Source organism: Drosophila mauritiana, chromosome X (assembly GCF_004382145.1).
Source record: "Drosophila mauritiana strain mau12 chromosome X, ASM438214v1, whole genome shotgun sequence".
Classification (NCBI taxonomy): Eukaryota; Metazoa; Arthropoda; class Insecta; order Diptera; family Drosophilidae; genus Drosophila; species Drosophila mauritiana.
In genome coordinates, this window is record NC_046672.1 from 960374 (window position 1) to 971248 (window position 10875).

A 10875-nucleotide genomic window follows, 5' to 3' on the forward strand; every position below is an offset into this window, starting at 1 on the left:
ATCGGTTTACCCACAACACGTGTGTGTGTGTGTGAGAGTGAGTGTGCTTGTGCGTGTGTTTGTGTTTGCGTTTGTGTTTTTGTGGCACAACTTTCACATCACGTCCAGTCACCAAATGAGTCCATAAAGTCCAAAGGCCGGGACCCTAAAAACGTGAATCTCGGTGAGAGCTATAAAAGCCAAAAGATATAGTACGGTTATGCGGCTCTATAGATATGAGGCTTATATACATATGCATATGTATATGTATATGTACATGTACGTAGGTAGGTACAACCAAGTTGCATTTTGCTGAAAGAGGCAGGACAACGAGGAGCAGGCTCGGGGCATGGAGCGAAAGATAACGTTTACGGCTGACTGGGTTTGGCAACAACCACATAAAGGCCCTACACTACCAGAAAATGCCCACTTGGAAGGCCGGCAGAGAATGCGAATGGCCGCAAGGTTCAGAGGGCATAGATGAAAAGTGTGGCTAAACATTTTTGACAGGTACAATGAGGGCATTTAAACTGGGCTCTGCCTGTTTCCTACCCTTTTATTCGGCATTTATTGAGGCTTTTATTGGGTGTTTATTGGCTGTTTCACACATAGTGAGTGGCTACTCATGTTTGCAGGCATTTTAGCCTGAATTCATGTTTTTCTAACTGTCTGTATTTATTGTATATTGTTTGCCGATAAGCGACAGATTTTCTTATTGACGTCTTTTAGTCAAATGAGTTTATATCGAGTTTGGATCTTGTTTAATTTGCGACTCTAAGTACGTCAGTATTTGAAAGATAGTTTTACCGATGGATTGATCCACACTGACCTAAGGTATAACTAGTTTTGTTCAAAGACGTTTCAAAACTGGGATCAGTTGTTTCGTCGCGTGCTCGACGATAAACACATTCCCATTCCTGGTCTCTTACTCAGCAGTACGCACATCCGAGCCGTGCACTCGAAAGAAACTCGGTTGTAAACCGATATGATGGTTAGGATCAGAGGATTCCTGTACTCCGTACAAGCTGCTCTGACCCTCGTTTGGGATGTATGCCAGCTGGAAGGAGTACTGTACTGCCATAGTGCCATCGTGCCCCGCACCCTCGGCGTTCAGTCAGTGTGGCATTAGCATGTGTCTTGGCCTGACAATGTCAAAAACTGTTTATGCTTCAACGCCTTCGCACAGTTACACACAGTTGGCCACACAATGGAGGCCCTAGATGTGCCCCTCGATTTGCCTGCCACCACTCGATCTCCATGTGTTTGGCCTTCCACATTCCCTGCTGTTTGTTTCTGGGTGTTGGCTTAAACACGATATATATTGGCTCACCACACACACCCACACACTCGCACACTCGATTGGTGACAAACGGAGAGGGGATTCGAAAGTCGGGGACTCCGTAGTCCGTAGTCCGGACCCAAGAGAATCCAACCGAACTGAACCGAGATCGTCGTTGGGCAACGCAAATTTTCACAGCTGACATCTCCATAACGCTTTTTTCTGTCGATACGCTGCCTTTGCCGGGAGTTAAGACTTTGGCATGAGGCCAAATTCACAATGACATACTAATGTATTGCAATACCTGTTATGTTGAACCGAATTCGAACTCGAACACAATCCTTAATTTAAAAAAACCTAAACTCCATCACAACCGCATCGTACCGAAAATTTTCAAATTGAAAAGTATAAAATGCTTTATAGGTACTTAAGGGTATTTGGGGGCTCTCTTCCCCAAAGCTCTTCATCCCTTTTTGTTTTTATTTTCTTTACGCCTGACAGCGGGGGATTACACCCCCCCGAGCGGCCTTCTTTTTCCCGGCCATCCGGAGTTGCCCCAGGCAATACTGCACCATGGGAATGCCAATCGAGAGTCACTGCCTCGATTTGGTGACACGGTGAGGGATATACTACACAGCGAGAAAATGTTCGATGTGCGAAATGAAGTGAGAACGTAGAATGGACTTTGATATTGGCTTGAAGCGAATCGAGTGTATGTATGTGCTGATGACAAGAGCTCCTAAAAAAAGTGAAAATAGGAAGATTTGATGGAAAAATAACCAATAATATCTGTTCCACTCTGTGTATACATACTCGTGTATTTGCAAATGGGGGTTTTCTTTGGAAAAGCCCCGCCTCGCCCGCCATAATTGTATCTGGCTGTTCTTTTTTCTGGTCCTTGGATGATGGATGTTATGCAGATGGATGATGGTGTTGGACCAGGCCACTATCGCCTCTCCATAAGTGGGGATGTGGAATAGGGGCTAAGGGCCATGGCCCTCGGACGGACAGCTGTCGCAATGTGTGGGATAGTTTATCATTCGTTTGGGGCTGGAAAGACTGTGGAAATGTGAAAAATTGCGCAGAACTGGCTGATCTGGCTAGAGCGCCACTTAGCGTGCTATCGATGAGTGGGGAAGTTGGGTGCAGTACTTACTTTGGTTCTGTTGCCAATAGAAATGTTGATATTAAAGTGTTTCATGCATTTTAGTTAGATTACATAATCTAATTTACAGGTTGGCCAAGTTGGCCAAGATACTTCAGTCGAAAGATAAGCTATAGGTCCTTCAACTGACCGCCTCAAATTAAGAATAATAGCAACCTTGAGTATCATTAATTGACAGTTATTGCGAAATACTATTGCATTATTCTGGTCTTAATTACTCGACACTTGTCTGGGACAATAATAACGCTTATCGATAATTGCGCAATTTTCCAGGCCTAAGCATAAATGTCAGTCGACAATCGCTGAGTTTTCATTCAATTATCGAGGCAATTGGGGGCATTGTGCCATTGTCATTGTCATCGTCATCGTCATCGTCGGAGTGCGATTGCCTTGGGCTTTTGTGACCGCCAAGGGGAGGCCTACGCTCTGGGTGGCTTTGGGGGTTCCGGGTGGGGGTTCTTCTCTAAAGCTCCAGATACAAGAGCCAAGAGCCAAGTGTGGTGCCATTTTGAGCCGCTTTGTCGCCTGCTTTTCAAGGGAGTATTTATGCCCTGTGCATCTTTAGTCATGGCTGGGAGAATATGGCGATAAACATGTCTGTCCTGGCCTTTCAGCTCGGCGGGGGTCCTTTTGGGCGGCGAAGCGGGGAGACGGGGTGGCGGGGGAGAGGACCTTGGAGCCCCACAGGGGACAAAATGTTGATGCTGATAACACATAGTTACCAACATAATACATACTTGTCATACTTGCACTCGCATATCATTTGATTTACGCTTTCTGTCGCACTCCAAAGTGATATATATGCGGTGCCACGCCCTGACGACCCAGACACCAACCCATCTACCCAAACGACCACCCACCCAACCGCCCAACCGCCCAACCATCCCGCCCAGGGTTCCCTAAATGACAATGTATTCAAACACTTCAGTTTCGGACTGGATGGCAGCTCAGTATCAGCCATAATTGAAAGCACATCACCATCGCGCTAGGGATGGGAGCTGAGGGCGATCTTAATCCGGTGATTTGTCGAGGAGCACTATCAATTTAAACATGGAAAAACATAAAGCATAACAATGTACAAGAGAAGACTCTTGTTAAGTGAAACGGATAGTTACTTGCCCCTGGGGAACTGGTATTACCAAACATAGTCGAGTGACGCTCGGCAGAATTTGATATTCCGATATAATAGGCAACCAATACGTGGCCCGTCGGCGGACTCACGTTGTCATCTTTGGAAAGGCGGCACAGATTCCTCCTGATAGATGGGGTCATATGCATACGAGGACACCGAGGGACATGTGTAGTAAGCCATTTTCAGTTTAAGTGGCAATACGATTTGTATTCTTTATGAGCGAGGGGCGTGCGTGTGTGGGTGCGCCAGGATAAGCCCGTGAGTGTGTGTTAGTTAGCGATCCCTTGGGTAGTATTGGATTTGCTTGTTGATTGCTTTGCAGTTTTCGCTCTTCCACTCTTACGCTCCCACTCCCAGCTCCCACCTCCCACCTCCCACCTCCCGCCCACTTCCCACTTCCATTTGTATTCCCATTTTCGTTTTGTATGGAGCGCTGATTATCCTCGAGCCACACCCTCCACACCAAGCCGTTGCCCACGAAAACGGTGGGAAAGTCTAGGATATCCCTCGCTTTCGGGGCAGCTGATGCTGGGAGTTTAGTTTCATTTTATTGCATATTTTTGGGAGCCGGCACATGAATGTTATGGCCTTGGCTGTAATTTGTGTGTCAGCAGCAGAAGCAACAGCAGCCGAGCAGCAAATTATGTAACTACACTTGAAATACAACTACACAATGGCCAGATATTACCCAAGCATGTAGGTTTTGGGTGTACGGTGGGGATTGTGTGTGTGCGAGTGTGTGTGTGTGTGTGTGGATTATATTACCAGGGCGTATGTTTGGAGTATTTCTTGCCCAAACAAAACGCACTGGCTCTGAAAGAGCGATTTAGCCCAAGCGTCTAGATAATCCTCAGAGTCAACTTCCATCGATGGATACCCTGTAAGAGGTGAAGCCGTTCTATAGAAGTGAAGTATTAAATATTTCCTAGTCTCACATCACTATCCCTTGAATGAGAGGAGTCAACGTCATTTCAATTTAGAAACAGGTCTAGAAACAGTGCTATCCTATCCTACTAAACCAATATACCCAGCCGCATTAGAGGGCATTTCGTGCTCGCCGACGGCATAAGAAGGCTAAAAGCAAAGCGGGAGCCCGCATATGTTTGCGCTTAGGGGAGGCGAGTGGGGAGGAAGCGAGGAAATGCGGGGAGAACGGGGAAAAGCGACAGCGACAACAGCTTGCATAAATTCGTATTGACAGAGTGCGGAATGGAATAACTGTTAACTTCCATTCGCCATTCTTTGGTTCACAGATTCATCGCCGATGTCTTTGTCAAAAAGTGGGAAAACTGAAAGGCAGCCAGCCCTTCAATTTTCCACTCCTCGATGATTTGTCATGTGAAAACGAGAGGAAAGCGAGCAGGGAGGGAGTTCAGTTCTGAGGGGAAAACTCGAGAAGAGCTCAAGTTAAATGTATGGCGTTCGCAAGTAGCTCGCAAAAAGGTGATGGAGCATCCCACCAAAGTTTGTCGAGTGGCCCGAAAGGGAGCAAAGTTTTCCAGGCGGCCTGCAGAAATTGAGATTTACACTGTTCTTGCGGTTGGGTTTACTTTACGTCTGCTGACTGACTTATCAATGAGGTCAACAATTGTTCAGTTAAATTGAATTCGTATTTGTGTCTCACGGCTTCCATCCGACTTCAGCTCAGTTTAGTTTTATCCCCTGAATAGCGTAGTTTTTATTTCCGCTTCGCAATTCCGGGCAAACAGAAGGTGCTTAAACGTGTAATTCATTTATTAGCATAAGTGAGCTCAATGCCTTGGAATTTGCTGACATGAGACCAAACGAACAGCGGCTTTTCAAATGCATATATCACGTATACGACGCATTGTCCTCTGATTACCACGCCTATGATGCACTGCTTCCATTGGCTTTAGCTCCTATGTATGCTGAGATTCTAATTGCGGCTTGTTGTTTGTTTTTCGGAAGACATCTAAGGCCGTAAAATTGCAGTGAATTATGTAGATTGCTTTCAATACTCGCTTAATATGCTTAAGTACACAAAATCACACTCACGCATAACACGCTGCGCGAGTGAAAAAGAAAACGAAATATATATATAATAACAATAATGAATGCGGAATAATAGCACTCGATACAACGGCAACAAAATGCCATAATGAAATGCATGCTGCTCGGCCAACAGCAAATAATTTTCAATAGTTTCCACGCCATAAAATGCAAACAAAATGAAGCCTTCAGCGACACACAAATCAGAATATACAGAATGCAGAATGCAGAATGCAGAATACAGAATATACGGAAATATAAGGGGAAAACAAAGGGAGAGGCCTGAAACAACATCAACAACAGCACTGCAGCGGCGAAATAAGAGCACAGTGAAATCAATAATAACCATTTATAAATGTTTATTTAATAATTTATATTACCACTCGCCGTCACTTCTCTTTCTCCATCTCCCGCCTCTCGCTTTCTACGGAGCCAACAGGAAGTTTATCGGGTATGTGGACACAGGGGGTCAGTTGGCAATCGGATTAAGGGTCAAGTTATCTTTGGCCAGCATTAAGCTTTTTGTTCATGCCGCGCAGGTGTCGACGTAAATCCATTATGTAAAGCAGCCGCAAGGAAATCGCCAATTAGTTATGCCCTCGAAAAATAAACGAAATCAATAGGGCTTAAAGCCAGTCAACCAGGCAGCCAACCAGCCAACTGGAGATTTCGATTGAGTCCGATTTCTTCTGGGTTTTTCTTTTGCAGAAGAGTGCACAAATTGAATTCGGTTTTTCTTAATCGCCTTAGATTTTGCTGTCTGAAAAGTTGCAACTGCAAGCCGGCTTAAAATAGTTGTAACAGCAGGCATAAATAAATCCCTCGCAAATTTTCTGCTGATTAAGTTGCTCCGGAATATGCCGGGAATTCCATACATTTCTTTGCCAACCTATCCACTTCCAAGTCCCCGTCGCAGGAGGGGATAGGTATGAAAAATGAAGCAGGAATGCCAGGCAACGAAGGGCTGTTGGCATACAAGACAGATCTCTGGGGCTAATATTAGCCAAATACCTAATCAAACAACATTCATGTGTCCGACGTCTAAAGTGAAACGTTGAGGATCAGCGCTAAGAAGGGGCAAGGATTTCAAATATTTGGTGAAGAACACATGTCCTGTGGCACTTTTTCGTTGTGCCGATTTGATTACATTTCTTGGTATGAAATGAAATGTGAAGTGGTTCGTACGAGTTTGTGCAAAACTACTCAATATTTCAGTCAGCTATGTGCAAATTCGACTTGTCATTTCCCTTAACAGGATATTCAACGGTCGCCATTCAAAAACTGTCAACTTCCTATGGCCCATTTCGACTTGCTCTCATTTTCCGCCGTCTACTTTTCCGCTCTCTTTGCCCACATCACTCTTTCTCGCTTTATACGAGTATAAATGCAATTTTTGCGATTCGCCTGCCATGCAAAAACAATTACGCGCTTAAATGGCATACAATTTCTAAATAAATATATTGGTTTTGGCTGCGTGAGCCGAGTGCAAGCGAGATGGGGTGCACACAAGGACTGGAGCGACCAGCCGTTGTCCTTTGCGAAAACGGGGATCCGCGTCTCCATGTGTCCATGTCTCCATGTCCCTAAGTCCCCGCCCTCGGGAATGCGGATAAATCGAGTTAAAGTCGCTACAAAATCGATTGGCAACCAAAATGCTGGAAATGCGGGGCCAACGGGGTTTCAGTGCTGTAAAACTAATTTTGTGCATCATAAAGTTTTATGACAAATATTACGCCACTTTTTCGGCAGTCTGCGGGAATGTCATGAGCAGATCGTAACTGAGAATGGAAAAATTGCTGTTTAAGCGGATTCCTGCCATTCTCATCGCTCGTTTTCCGTTCCATATTTTAATAACCAGGCCAAGTGGAGCAGGGCAGCCTGCTCCTGCTCGAGTTAAACGAAATGGAACAAAAATAACATTCGCAGAATGAGAAAAATTAATTTTTCTCGCACTTCGGGGCAAGGAATGAGGCGAAAAAGGGAACGAAATTCGAAAATGCGGCAGGCAGCCGCCTGTCACCGGATGACATCACTCCATGTACAGTGAGGCCTGTGTGCAACAGATGAAAGTGTGCACCCATGCACCCGTTGCTCGTTCCAATTGGAGCCACAAGTTGCGGGCAGTGAAAGGGATCGTTCCCTTCATTTCGAAACGCAAACTCAGGCAAATGAGTGCTTATTTAAATACCTAAGAGCGTTAATCCCACTTCATCCAATTCAGTGTGATGTGGGTTTGTGACTCCCTATCAATGAACGCATCAAAGTCAGAACGGTGACGGGGATATGAATAGTGCCTTCGCCAGGTGACAACTGAGTGCGTGGAGGGCCAATTTCCGGCTTACACGCGAAGAAAAAGCGGCCAGTTTTCCGCTTGAATTGCCAAAGATGCGAACCTTGTCGCTTTTCGTTTGTCCCCTGGCAACCCAGTTGCATAGACGCTGGGCGTTGGGCGTTTCTGTCACGGCAACAGCCGCTCCCTGAGTGTCCTGTGCTCAGTGTCCTGCCTGAATGTCGTTTTCAGGCACTCCTCGGGCGTCCTGCTTGAATAGCGAAAATAATTGCGAATACATGAGAGTGTCACATTTCACTTGAACAACATAATATTTTTATCTTGCCTCTCCCTCGCTCGCTGCTGTTTTTTATGCTTCCCTAGCTGTAACTTCAAAAGCCATGGATGTTCTCGACCCGATGGAAAGGATGTAACAGACTAAGGAAGGACTTTATATGACTTTTTTAAGAAATCGATCCTGTGCCTTTTGTGTGAAAATCGTTTTTTTTTTATCAGAACTTTCCAAATAATGGTCCAAATATGGAATGCCATACCTCGCTGAGCTCGTATTTAAATTCCCAATCGAACTGTGTTCAAAAATTAGAATTCTATTTTTGGGACATTTTTTGCTAATTTTTATGATTTCAAAAAATGCGAAAATTGACACAAAAATTAATTTCCCTAATTCCTTCAAAAAGTGAAAGGGATAATTAGCACTGGTAAATAGCTGCTCAAAACAGTTATTCTTTCTTCTATATGACCATTTTTAGCGAAGTTATGAAAAAAATAAGTATCAGATTTTTGGCAAAAGCCGTTTTTCCGAATTTCGCTCATCAAATAATCATTTTTTGCCACAACTTAAAAATAAATTGCCTAAATATGGAATGCCATATCTCGATAAGCTCGTAATTAAATTCCCAACCAAAAAAATGTTTAAAAATGGAAATTTATTTTTTCGTAATTTTTTGCAAATTTTGATTCTTACAAAAAATTTTAAAATTTGGCCAAAAATTAATTTTACAAAATCCGTCAGAAAGTGATAGGGATGGTTAGTATTGGTAATTGAGAGAAAAAAACGATAATCCTATGAGATTTTTGACCATTTTTAGCCAAGTTCTACAGAATAAACGAACCCGAAAATATATTGTTGGTCGGGATTGCATTAACACAGTCGAACAATCGGTAGTACTTTCCTATTGCTTTCACTGCATAGACATTGAAATTTCAACAGGGTAACTTATGGTCGAGTCCTTCGGCCTGCTCTTCCCGTTTTCACATACATTATATTATCTGTTCGCCACGTACGGCAGTTGTGCGTTGTGTGTGCGACTGCGAGTGTGATTGTGAGTGTGCGTAATGAGGGAAAAGTTTGCGAATTACGCCGGAAACGCCAGCCGCCTCGACATTGTCGCCATTTGGAACGGAAAGGCGAAGCGGAATCGGATTCCGAATCCTATGAGCTTCGAAAAGGCGTGGTCCTGTGGTCGGTCCTGTGGTCCGGTTCACTTTTTTGCACTGGGAAAAACTGATTTTTTCGAATTGAATGGAAATTACGACACGCGGTTTCCGTTTCAAAGCATTTCTAATATATATATCATTTTATGTATTTATGAGCACAACATGATTACTTTTTATACACTAGAAATTGTTGCTTTGCAATTAATCAGTTTTGATTAATTTTTAGCTATTCCCGGTTAATTGGCTACAGAGGCATAAATAATTGTTTGACCCGAAGGCCTTTCGCAAATGCTTTGGCGGCATACCTGCATAATAAATCAGTTTTTTTGCATATCTGAAAACTTTATTTAGACTCGACGACTTGGGAACTCATTTTCAACGGAAATGTAAGGCATTGACAAACTTTTTGTCGTTTAGTGTGCTTTTGTTTTCGCTGCGACCTTGCAATTTATGTGCGCTAATTAATTTGTAATTATGTATGTTAATGTGTGTATAAGTGGCACTATCGCCGTCTCTATCGCCCTTCCCGCTCCTCTCTCTCTTTCCCGCTCCACATTCTTCGACCAGTGGCGGCCACAAACACTGTTCTTAATTTAATGAAAGATTTCGATTATAAATGTCATTACATTTGCAGTCAGCCCATTAAGTGGGTGGCGCTGTGCAGGGGGGGCTTAGGTTCTCGATTCTCGTGTAGTTCCCCATGCCAATTCAGCCTGGAAAACGCTGCTTTTTCTCGTTACTCGGTTCGTCCACGCTCGCCCGCTAATTACATCGATACATCGCATCGCCTCCTGGCGGCGAATCCAGCCACTTGGCCAGATGACAAAAAGTATTTACAAACGAGCAATCTCATGGCAAGTTAGCCGTACAAACAGCGCCATTTGGGAAGTAAACAGATCGCCTTAGTTCCCCAGTTCCCAAGCTCCCAAGTTCCCTCAGAAGGGCAGACACAGGCTGCCCGAGAAAGTCTGGAGAATCGGTCCAGTGGAACACACTCGTGGCACATCGAGCAAAAAGGATAATGGGCGGGAGCGGGGTCCTCGGAACATGTCCTCTGCATTATTAATGAGGCTCAGGACGAGGCGTGCGACAAATTTAATTAAACTGCCACAGAAGATGTCCGCCAAATGATGATGTGCGAGACTCGGCTAAGACTCGCATACAGTTGCAGGATCAGATTTAACAAGGAAATGAAAGGGCGGGGGAAACTCATTTCGACGCAAAAATGCAAATTGAAAGAAAGGAACGAAACGAAGCTTCGGTTCGGTGGCAAACTGATCTTTGGGGAATGTTTCTTGAAATTAATAAGAGGCTTAATACGCTTTGAATGGAGTCTTGTGAACGTATTCCTCGTAATGTAAAGTTGAATGTATTCAAGAGCAAAGGATGTTTAATACAAATGTATCTCAGGTTTAAAAGTGCCTTGTGTCAACATTGTGTAGCTCGTTATTTGTGCCCTTAATAATTTATGTCTGTGCGGGGGAAATTCAAGTAACTTATTGAATGAAGCAGGGCAATAAAAGTTTTATGATAGACGTACTCCACTCCAGTTCAATTCGGACTACCTGTTCTCTGCAATGGGT